Source organism: Anser anser (assembly GCF_964211835.1).
Source record: "Anser anser genome assembly, chromosome: 2".
Taxonomy (NCBI): domain Eukaryota; kingdom Metazoa; phylum Chordata; class Aves; order Anseriformes; family Anatidae; genus Anser; species Anser anser.
Genome location: NC_139721.1, coordinates 68,265,378 through 68,276,348, shown reverse-complemented (window position 1 = coordinate 68,276,348; position 10,971 = coordinate 68,265,378). Strand labels below are relative to the sequence as shown.

Below are 10,971 nucleotides of genomic sequence, written 5' to 3'. Positions count from 1 at the left end.
TCTGATGCCTCTTTTCAGGACAGTCTGGCTCTCACCAGGATCATTGCATACGATCCATTCATTTGCTTGGCAGAGTCTCTTTGATATTTCTGTAAATATTAGTCACGTTGTATAAAGTTCGCTTCCATACATATCCTTCTATTTTATTAAACAGAATGAGTAATGGCAAAAATACTTCAAGAATGAAGCACACTACAGATCATACTGATGGTTTAACTACTTTGAATAGCAGTGAGGCTACAGTGTGTGCACTCCATCTTTATTTTCTTCCTTGTGTTTTTCTAGAATGGGAAATAAAACTGTTTTTAAAGAGCATAGCACACATGTATCTAAAGGAAATTTTAGCATTTCCCAAGAAGTCATGGTTTTACTGAGAAAGTGGAAAGATGAAAGGGAGGAAAAAAATACTTCAAAATAATAAAGCATGTTTTGAAAGTTTAATTTCGTCTCTCTTGGAAGAAATATCACAGACAGAAATAATCAAAAGAGTTTGTCTAACACAGCATTAATCAGTGTGAAAGGAGACAGAAAGAAAACATCTAAACAGAGAAATAAACTTAAGATCAAATGTATCATTAGTCTTCTCAGTTCTTGCAAGAATCTTGAAGGCAGTATTTTCTTCAAGAACTACTGGAAGCATGTAATGGAAAATGTAGTCTTATTAACCTTACTTAAGGCTTTTTCTTTTTGATGCCAAAGGCTGATAGCACTGTGTCAGAAGCACCAGTTACAGGCTTGTCCCTATCGTTTCATGACACCTGGGCATCAATTTATTTTTTTTTAGTTCTATTTATTGTTGGTATCAAAAGCAGAGACAAAATTCAAAGACATACTGTGGTAACTGTGCCTTCCAAATCCTAGGCATGCACTTTATACACCTTATTGAGAACTACACATATAGTAAGAAAGAAGTAAATATGTATGTGTTGAAGTTCCTTAGATCTACTTTTGCATTTTGCCCATTGTACTTCAGCTCTACATTTCTGTTTAGTGTCTTACAGTTCTCTTTCATTGGTATGTTCTTATGTGCACTAGTTGTGAGCAGCTATAGAGGGAAATCTGCAATGCTCAAGGAGCAGCTAAAGGCTGGAGCAGCTACAGAACTGGGAATTGGCCTTTGCAATCAAAAGGGAGGCAAGATGAGCAAGGAGGGAAGCAGTCTCCTCTCATCTGACCAGCTAACTAGAAACAAGAGACAAACTTGAAGAAAAACTCTTCATTCAAAGTTTGAAACATTTAAAGCAGATTGGGAACAATGGCTGGTGTTGCTGTCCTTTATCGATTTGCCTTCATTTTGATATGTAGATATTTTTGCACAGACGTTTTCCTTGAAGGCGACTTAGAGAGTGAATAATAAGCACATTATATTTGGGAATACTCACACAAGGTCAATGAGAGTGCTGAGTCCTTTCCATCCCCATACTGTATGAAATATTTACACTGGTACATTTCTACAGCTTGAAGCATCTTAAATTTGTGTATGATCTCATTTAGGAGCTGTAGTCTGTACAGATTAGTGCACATAAAAGTTATCACAGTCTTCTTCAACTCTTGCAAGACAGTTTTCATATGCCACTTACATGAAGAGACTTAACATTTTTCAGTGATTTTTCCAGTTTTCCTTGGTATTACGTAGAGAAGATCCAAATTGTGTAGCTGTGGACAGTCGTGTGAATCGTTCACTTTAGAAATAATTTTTAGTTTTAAAAGACTAGTAAATCAAATGAAAGCACATACACAAATGCACAAAAAACAAAGAGCATTAGATATTTTTCACACTGACTGTACGTTAATTGTACCTGTGAAGTGTGTCTACTTGCCAGGCCCAAGCACCTTGTGTGATCCTCTCATGCTGCTGGTGGGCACTACAGGTTTCACTCTCATGCAAACTGGGTGTAATCAGTGTAAGGAAGCAAAAGCATATGCTGAAATCTGTTCTAAATTTATCTCATGTTGACCCACAAACAAGTAATGACTTATAGAGAAAATCGTCTTTACCATGAAGAGTGGGAACAGTTCACAAGTGAGAACAGTTAAGCAGAACATACATTTTAGAAATGTTATCTCATGCCATCTTGGATTAATCTATGTTTTTATGTCTGGTTGGACTAATAAGGCCACCGAGTAAAAGCACAACTTTTTGGACGAAATTTTTTGGGAGAAGCAGCTTTACATTAAAGTGATGCATTATCATTTTGTAGGAGAAAGATTGTGATTACAGTTGAATTTCCCAGTCACTGTAATTCCTCAGCTTTCATAAAAGGTGAGGTGGAGGAAAGAAAACTTCCCTTTTAGCATAAGCATGATTTGGTCAGATGGGGTATGTCTACAGTAGCTTTTCAGTTATGATCAGGAGGGCACTTTAGGTGCAAATCTCCCAACTGTCCCTTCATACTGTGCTTTGTTTTGCATTGCGGACCCATCTCTGAACATGCAAGCTGCTTCCTTTGGGAAGAAACTGAGCTGGAAGGCATGCTTCAGAGGTATGCATAATATGTACTAGCAAACAAGTATTTACTCCATGGAGTCAGATTAGCGCTAGTCTGAAGTGAAAAAAAGTGCAAAACGGGCATGGTGCAGATGCAGGATCTTCAGCTACAAGTGTTTTGTTCTGTAGACCCATTCTTCCTAGTGTGCACAGTGGTCTAACATAGGGATAGCCTTTACAATCTCAGTTGTGTAGCACATTCATGTTGGTAGATGTCTCCCCAAGTTTGATTTGAGATACAGAAAAGAATTTAGTCCAGTGCATACTGGGACAAATAATACAGCATTAAAATATGTGTGTGACCTAAGGGAGAGCTAGGAAGATTTACAGTATGGATATGTTGAGTTACATTTACAGTATGGATATGTTGAGTTACATTTTTAAAACCCGAATATGAGCCATAATAAGCTTCTTGTCCTGGTTTGGCATAAATGAACCATTCCAAGCACTGGAGGCATTGGCAAACACCTGTAAATGGCCATTTGCAGCAGCTCAGGTCCTGTACACCCCGGATAGTCAGTTTGGCAGCATTAAGAGCTAGTTACTAAGTTTAATCACCAATGTTTGTAGAGCAGATTAGTGCTGTTGGATACCACTGATATAGATATTAGATATAACACCAGTGACGTACCAAGTAAGAACTTGATTCCTCAAGGCTCATTATGTAATTAGCTCATATTTTTAACTGGGTGTTTTTTACTGTAATGTCTTCATATCAGCTGCAAAATCTGTACATAATTTTCACAGATAATTTGTCAGGGAGTGCAGAAATCCTGCAGTGCTAATTAAGTGTAAGAAATGTACTCATTGCATTTCTGAATATGCATATCATTTGATATGAGGTTGCTTGTGAATATTTTAAGGGAGTTTACATCAGTAAACATGTAATCATATTTTGAAAAACTTAGCTGGTTTTACTACATTCTCGTGTTTCTTTTCCTGTAAACATGTGTGGATGTATTACACACGTGGAATAGATGAGAATAGATGAGAATAAATTCTCACATGAGAATAAATTCTGCTACTCCCTCAAGCCTCCAACCAGGAGCATATTGCAAAAGTATTTCACCAAGGTCAGACAAATTACTCAGAGATTTGATGCCCTGGTTCTTCTTCAGTCTGTGGGCTTGCTGAACCCTTCCTCCTGTTTTGCGAGTGACAGCGGAGAGATGCATGGAGTCATCTCATGGCTTCCTGCACAGCCTGCAGTGCAGGGGTCTCAACAGAGCAGATTCAGGCATCTTCTCTGCTCCTGTGCTTTGAGCATCTTTGCTACCCTTGTGCTTTTTTTTTTTCATAGACCAAGCACGGGCAGAAAACAAGTTTCTTGCAGTTTATGGATAAAGAGAGATTCATTCTCATGTGCAACTCTGTTGTTGTTAATAAATCTGCTCCAGTTACCTGAAATTTTCCAGAGTCACTGCTCCCATCTTTGTGCTGCAGTGCAATTGTACAGGGTGGATGCCACATGGCCTGTGTCCATCTCTTTCTGCACTTCATTTGGAGAGGCGAAAAGTTGTTTCAGGGCAGAAGGGTAGCCTGTTATGAAGTGGTCTCTGACAAATCCCCTTGGGCTTGACCTCCAAGATGAATGTAATCATTTAGTGTATTTACTATGAGTTAATAGAGTCAGCATTTAACATTCATTGTATTTGATTAATGAAGGGTTTGCTGTTTCTTTGCTGAAGGAAAGGACAGATGTGTTCATGGTCCACTGGTTCCACTTAAACAAACATGAAATCGAGTTTCAAATCTCACCCAAGGACATGCTGCATCAAGGGGACAATATATAGCCTTTCATCTGAAAACAGCTCTCAAAAGCAGAAAGTACTCTTGTTTTTTAATCACAGGTGAGAGAGCAGCTGTCCTTGAGCACCTGACTTTCCATAGCATTGAACACTGCCCCATGGGAAGAAACAACAGCCCTGGCAACCAAAGGTTGCTTTAGCCTTTGTATTTTTCATGCTAATCAGCATGCCCCACATCACTGCCCACAGCAGACGCTGTCTAATCTCTGTGATAGCTACATCTCATGTTCAGGGGGATTGCAGTCCTGACTCCCAGGCACTGCATGTCATTTACTGCCACTCACAGCGGCTCAGGTCTTGTACACCAAACATGCAAATGCTTTAGCCTGTTCTTCCCTTCGTCTGCTTCATTTACTTATTTATTACTATTATTTTCCATTGAATCCTGTGAGGTGTCTTTATTAAGGATAGGGCAACCAATCAAGTCTTTGAAACTCAGACTGCTTTATACTGTATTAGCTGGCTTCAGGTAGATGCCAATATCCTGTACACCTGCCTTTCAGTCTCTGACCACCCACTGGAGCTGCTAGTACATCTCTTGCTTTTTGAATTAGATGTAGGAGACAGCTCAGTCACTTTGACCATCTGTGAATCTGTCTACTTGCCATAAACACAGTACTGGTCCTGTGATACTCAGGCTCATTTGCCCATTCAGGGCAAAATCAGATCAAGAAAAGAGCATTTGCTTACTGTGATTGACCTAAAAGAAAGAAAATTAATTTTAAATAATAGCACATGATTTTGTTTGTGAAAGAATGAGAGGATGCTGAAGAATTACTTTAATAAACAAGAAGTGTATCTCAAACGCAAATCCTTTTTTTATCAGATGTCCCATGTGTAGAATCTTAGAACTGTAATAGAATAAGTAGAAATATTCAATAATTCAGGTTTCTAGTAGGCAGATGTCCCCTTGGCCTCACTTAAAAATTGTAAAATGCTCTATAGAATTTGTAGTTCATTGGTAAAAATGGAGATTGTCACTAAGGTAACAGCTTCAAAACTTTTATTTAACTTTCTAGCTATAATGTAAGCTCCCTGAACTGAAGAAGTTCTGACTTTATCTGCAAGAAGAAAGTAGCTGTTATCCACAATAGTGCCACCACTACTGACTGTTCAGCTGATGGTGCACTTGGCAAAACATTTTTACATAAATGTTTTGTAGGGCAGAGACTGTAAGGCTAGATGGGCTGTAAAAATTTCCTAGATGTGCTAGGAAATGTGTGCATTGCTGGTGCTAAAAAATATTTAACTAGAAGACTAATTGCATGGCATTTTTCAGGCATTGAAATGAAGGAAAACTTGAAAAATAGCCAAAGGACCACTTTCTGCAGGCTTGTGCTGGGTGGGGCAGCTTGCTTTCTCTGCACAATCTGCTAGTTTGTCTGGACAGCCAAGGCCTTACAGGAGTGTCCATTTCTCATGTACCTCTCAAGACGTGGCAGTTCCTCCATGTCTAGTATTTCCAGGTGAAAAGATTGGGCTGTTAAGGTACCTGAACAGTTCCTTTGAGTAACAGCTTCTGTCACAGATTTTGGCTGACATAGGCTCCTCCTACTGCTTGGTCTTGTCTCAGCAAAGTATCCTGCATGCTGTCATGTAAGGTTTGTGTGGCATACAGCTTCCTCCATGGAGATGAAACTATTGCTAGGCTTCCTGTTATCATACTTGGCTGTTGGAAAGGACAAGCTACAAAGCTCTGTCCTGTAATACAAAGTATCTTCTTTTCCAACTAAAAAAAAAAAAAAAAAGATTTTCATAGGAAAAAAAAAAAAAAGAAAGTATTAACTACGTTACAGCTCTGGTCAAGTGTTTTCACATCATTTTAAGGCAAATGTGTTTAACCCATCTCAAATTTATTTCAGTACAGTTGAAAACATGAGATAGACACATTACTGTACTCTACAAATGATTCTGGGTATAAGTAACTTCTAGTTCAGGTTTGCATAGAACTTTTCAAGTAGTTTCAACAGCTGCTAGAATACAATAATGCATTAATTCAGGAAAAGACTCATCATTTTCTTTATATATATATTTATATATGTACTTTAAAATATTTTTATCTTAGGCAAATCAGGTAGAGGAATTTCTTGTTCCATCTTTATTTTTAAAAAGCTGACTGTAACTAACCTATCCATGAAATATTCTTGATGCATTACTGCATTACATATCATTCATCTTCAGAAGTAACAGCAAAAAATAAAATAATAATAGATATAATAATTAAAAAAATATATTAGCATCAAGAATTTTAATGTTGCAAACATATTTACTGTTGCAGCTTCCCATGCACCATCTGAACAGCTTTTGAGGAGAACAGATTTTGCAGACAAACCAAACTGCAAAGTTATCAGAGGCAATCATACTGAAGTTACATTTTTGGTGTTAATTATTAAAATAAATTGGAAAAAAAAGAGCTTTATTGAACTTATCAACAACTGAAGTGGACATAGAGATACACAAATTTTTGGAATCTTCCAGTGATCAGGGTCTGAAAGAAAGTGAAGAAAGTGTCTGAAAGAATGAGGAAAATTAAAGAATTGATGGAGGTATTCATATCAAGTTGGGGGGAAAGAAGTTCTTGCCCAGTCTCTGAATACTGAAACAAGTGTGCTCTCTGTGTTTGGTGCAATCATTTTGTATCCCACTTATTCAAGACATGCAATTGTGACTCTATCTGGTGCATAGAAACGTGGAAGAATACAAATAAATTGAAAACACTTTTTGGACTTTATTGAGCAATATATTTCAAGATGTCTATTCTCTCCAGCCTAAAGCATATTAAAAATAGCGAGGAGAAATCACATTCTGTTAAGTGTCCGTAAACAATGATAAAGCTTTGAAAACAATTACTCAGAATAATTTGCTATTTATAGTTTATTCAGAACAATATATGCTTGGTACAGTTTTTTTAAAGGATAATATGGGTGTTTTAGAAACAGAAATCTAACACAAAAACAAAATTACAACTCTGTGTGTATGAAATTGTGTGTGTTTATATACTTTTGTAAAAGGCTGTAGGTGCCAGGTGTTGCATTGCTGAGGAACACCCTGACCTGTAATCAGTATACACTGATAAGCAAAATCTTTACTGGAAATCCATGGCATGTATAAAACACTTCTCCCTTTGAGACCATTTCCTGAAATGTGTGCTAGACAAGTCTAATATCTGGAATTCCTGCTTTAGGTGATTCACCTCTTGACCACTGCAGGGCATTTATCCAACACTGATGGCTCCTTTACTCAGTTCTGCTCTTTCTAATTTTTAGCAGTGAATCCCAGAAGAAAGCAAATGCTAGGGATATGAGAGACAGACAGCGTAACAAGTCATATGCATTAAAAAAATAAGCATAAAGAAAAAAAAAAAAACAGAAATACCGCTTTCTATATTATGAGGCCTGGTTATACTACAGCATTTGTTGACATTCATTACACAGTAGTATTGGAAGTGATTGGTTTCCTCAGGTGCTTGAAATTATCTGTAAATCTTGAAACTGCATGAAAACTGTTAGCAAATGTTCATTTTAGGGAGTCCTGCTGAATGTCACTATGCATGCTGGCCAAGAACTGCCTGTTGTTGGACATGAAACCCACCACAATTGCTCATGTCTGTTTCTGGCAGAAGGATTTTCTGAATCTGCTGGCAATAATTTTATTTTACCAGAACACTACATTCCAGAAGTTCATACCAGGGTTCCCTGCTGCTATTTAGAACATCCCTGTACATCCAAGCCTGGCCTCTACCCTGTTCTTATCTTATTCTCTGTGAAATACCAGAGCGTCCTGCTCTAAAAAGATGGGTTTGTCTTAATCTCTGATCACCTGCTGAATTACCACAGCAGTACTTGCTGCAGATGCCATGTACCTCTTGATGAACTGTGGAATAACATGAGTGCACTTGTGAAGGCACACTTGTCCTGCAGCAGCAAAACCCAGAAGCAGTGCTGAATCAAAGCCGCTTTTGTTGTTCTAGTCCTATATACCTTGTCTTAGGACAAGAGGACCAGAATCCCTGGTATTGTAGACAAGACATTGTGTGATCATTTCCCTGAGAATCATTCTTGTCCCTAATTTGCCTAATATGCTGTATTTGCACTTGCATCTGGGGGGATGTCCTAGTAAAATAGACTTATTTAAAGATTCTTTGAATTTTGCACTACAAGGTCTATATTGTACTATAAGGCATCTCAATCTCACCAGAAAGAGAGAAAAAGATAACTTTGTCAGCAGCTAAACACAGAACATGTTGAATCTGGACAATTATATAGCACCAATAGTTCTTCAGATAGCTTGATCCTGGGAAATCCAGTCCAGGATGACCTTCACACTTTGGTTTCCAAAAGTGTCTTGGGGTTATCTGGTATTCCAAAGAAGCTAGTATGCAAATCAGGTCCTGTGATGCAAAAATCCTTAAAAAAAAAAAAAAAACTAAAGTGAATTTTTATAACAGTTAGTGTTTCTCCTGATACAATCTTGATTTTGAACCTTAGTGCTACCCCATATTAAAGCGGAGGTTAATTGTCAGCCTGCCACACCGGCATGTATCACTTAAGCCACTGCACAAGCTGATTGAGATGGACGCTGCATGGCTCCGGACCCAGGGTACGCTCATCCCAAGACAGAGTGCTTGACAGCTAAGTGCGCAGGGTGTAAAGAGGTCGGGTGACTTGAAAGTGTTTTGATAGCTCTGTGGTCTGGAGAAGCTTGTCGATTCATCTGTTTCTTAGTTCCAGTTTATCTTTAACTGAATTATGAGGCATGAGAGTATTCTGGTGTGTGATCTGCTTCTCTGTCTCGTGGAGGACAAAATAACCTAACAGGTGTGACCAGCGTGACCTTAGTGCTTGGGCATGAAATGAGCAATTAGAGTAAGTAAACTATAAAATATTCATAGCACATGATACTGTCGTGATTTTCTGGCAGATTGATTGCTTCAGTCAGGCTGAGGGGACTGGCTGCCAAGAATTTATATTGGCTAGCAAAAAGCACTCACAGTAATAGTTCCTTCTGGTAAAAATGACAAAATGCTGGAGGTCAAAGCACATAAAACACCAAGTGAAATAAAAATGACTCTGTTGTGACTCTATTCTCTCCTATGTGAAGAGCTGCTAGTCCTGCATGCTAAACTATCTGGCAGATGGTTGGTTGCTTTGCTCCGTGTAACACTACATCAAGAGTGTCAAAAACCTCTTATTATGAAATGGATTCCTGATAAGGAACTACTGGCAGAAAGGTTATAAGGTTATGGTAAAAGCTACTCCACAGAACTTGTCCTCACTAAAGAGTTAACTCAAATTGCATACACTCAAGCTAATGCCCCTCAAGTTAGTGTGGCTTGAATGAGGAAAGCCATCCTGTGAATTAACAGCATAGCAATACAGAATAGCTGTGCTAGTAGCTGATTTCAGCTGATGCTAAATTTAGGTTATTTCCAACAAGGCTAACTCCAGTTAAAAGTGTAACTATTCTTGAATGGAGGTTGCCAGATTATTTTGGTTTTGTGTGTGTGTTTTTTTGTGTTTGTGGGTTTGGTTTTTTTTTTCCATCATGAACGTGACCTGAGTTATAAACAACACATATGTTAAAAGAAGCTAGCTCTGTGTTAAAAAAAAAAAAAAAAAAAAAGTCATGTACATCTTAATCATGTGGGGTTTTCAGATAAGTCAGTGACCAACAGGACAGAGTGCTAATATATAGACTGGAGAATCTATCTGAGATGAAAGGCAAGTAGTTAAAACAACTCATGAAGTGCCCTGATTTTGAGAAGTGTTGAATATCCTGCCACCTCGAAAGATCTTTAGAAGACTTAGGTTGAAGACCTGATGACATTGTGTTGCCTGAATGAGAAGTTTGAAGGGTTCTGAAGAGGTCTCAGGCCACCCGTACAGATCTTCTCAAGCATCCCATAAGATCTCCATGCAGTACCTAGCCCTCTTCACAGGCTTAGAGAGGCATTGTCCTACCTGTGGCTGGAGGCAGATCTTGGGTAGGATGCTCTGACTGAAATTTGCATGTTTCTTCCTTTTGCTGAGAGCATTTACACTGGGGAAGCTAGCAAACAGGACTTAATTCTCTCACCGAAGTTCACAGGAGTTTTGCTTGAATAAAAGGAAGAAGGCACATCCTCAGGTTTGCAGACAGGCTTCTGCTTATATCAGATGCAAGAGAAAGATATGCTTAAATAACTGTGAATGGCTGTCACAGAAGAGACAAAAAACAGTCAGGTGTATAACACAAAAGAGGAACTAGCTAGTAAACCATTACCTACTGCTATAAAACTATAAAACAAGGGCACTGCTGAGGTATTGAAGGACAGAATGTTACTTTGCATTTCTTTCTGACAATATTTGTTACCATCCTGGTGGCTACTGAGGAGCAGTAGTTGAGGAATGTTTAAATTCTCTTTAAAAATCATTTATGAAATGATATAAATTGAAAAATATTTGCCTGTGAAGATGGAACACCTTATCTGAATGGGGTCATGTCTCTAGAGTACATACTCAGTTCAGCAGTTGTTTGAAATATGCATCACTTTGCTCAATAGCTACTCAAGTCTGACAGTTAAATACAAGTTTATAAGCAGATTAAGGGCAATGCTTTATAAATTAGTTTTAAAATAGATGCAAAAAGGACAGAAGGGAAATTCCTTCATTGAATTTCCATGTTCAACTTAATCCA

The 10,971-nt window shown here is 38.2% G+C and overlaps 1 long non-coding RNA gene across 1 annotated transcript; it reads right to left on the bottom strand.

The window, feature by feature from the left end:
* Positions 1 to 1,269: 1,269 nt before the first annotated feature.
* Positions 1,270 to 10,390, bottom strand: LOC310895413. Its single transcript, XR_014580659.1, has 2 exons — positions 10,257 to 10,390; positions 1,270 to 8,702 (listed from the first exon to the last, which is right to left on the bottom strand). It is a non-coding gene; the product is annotated as an uncharacterized lncRNA (long non-coding RNA).
* Between the last annotated feature and the right edge of the window lie 581 nt (positions 10,391 to 10,971).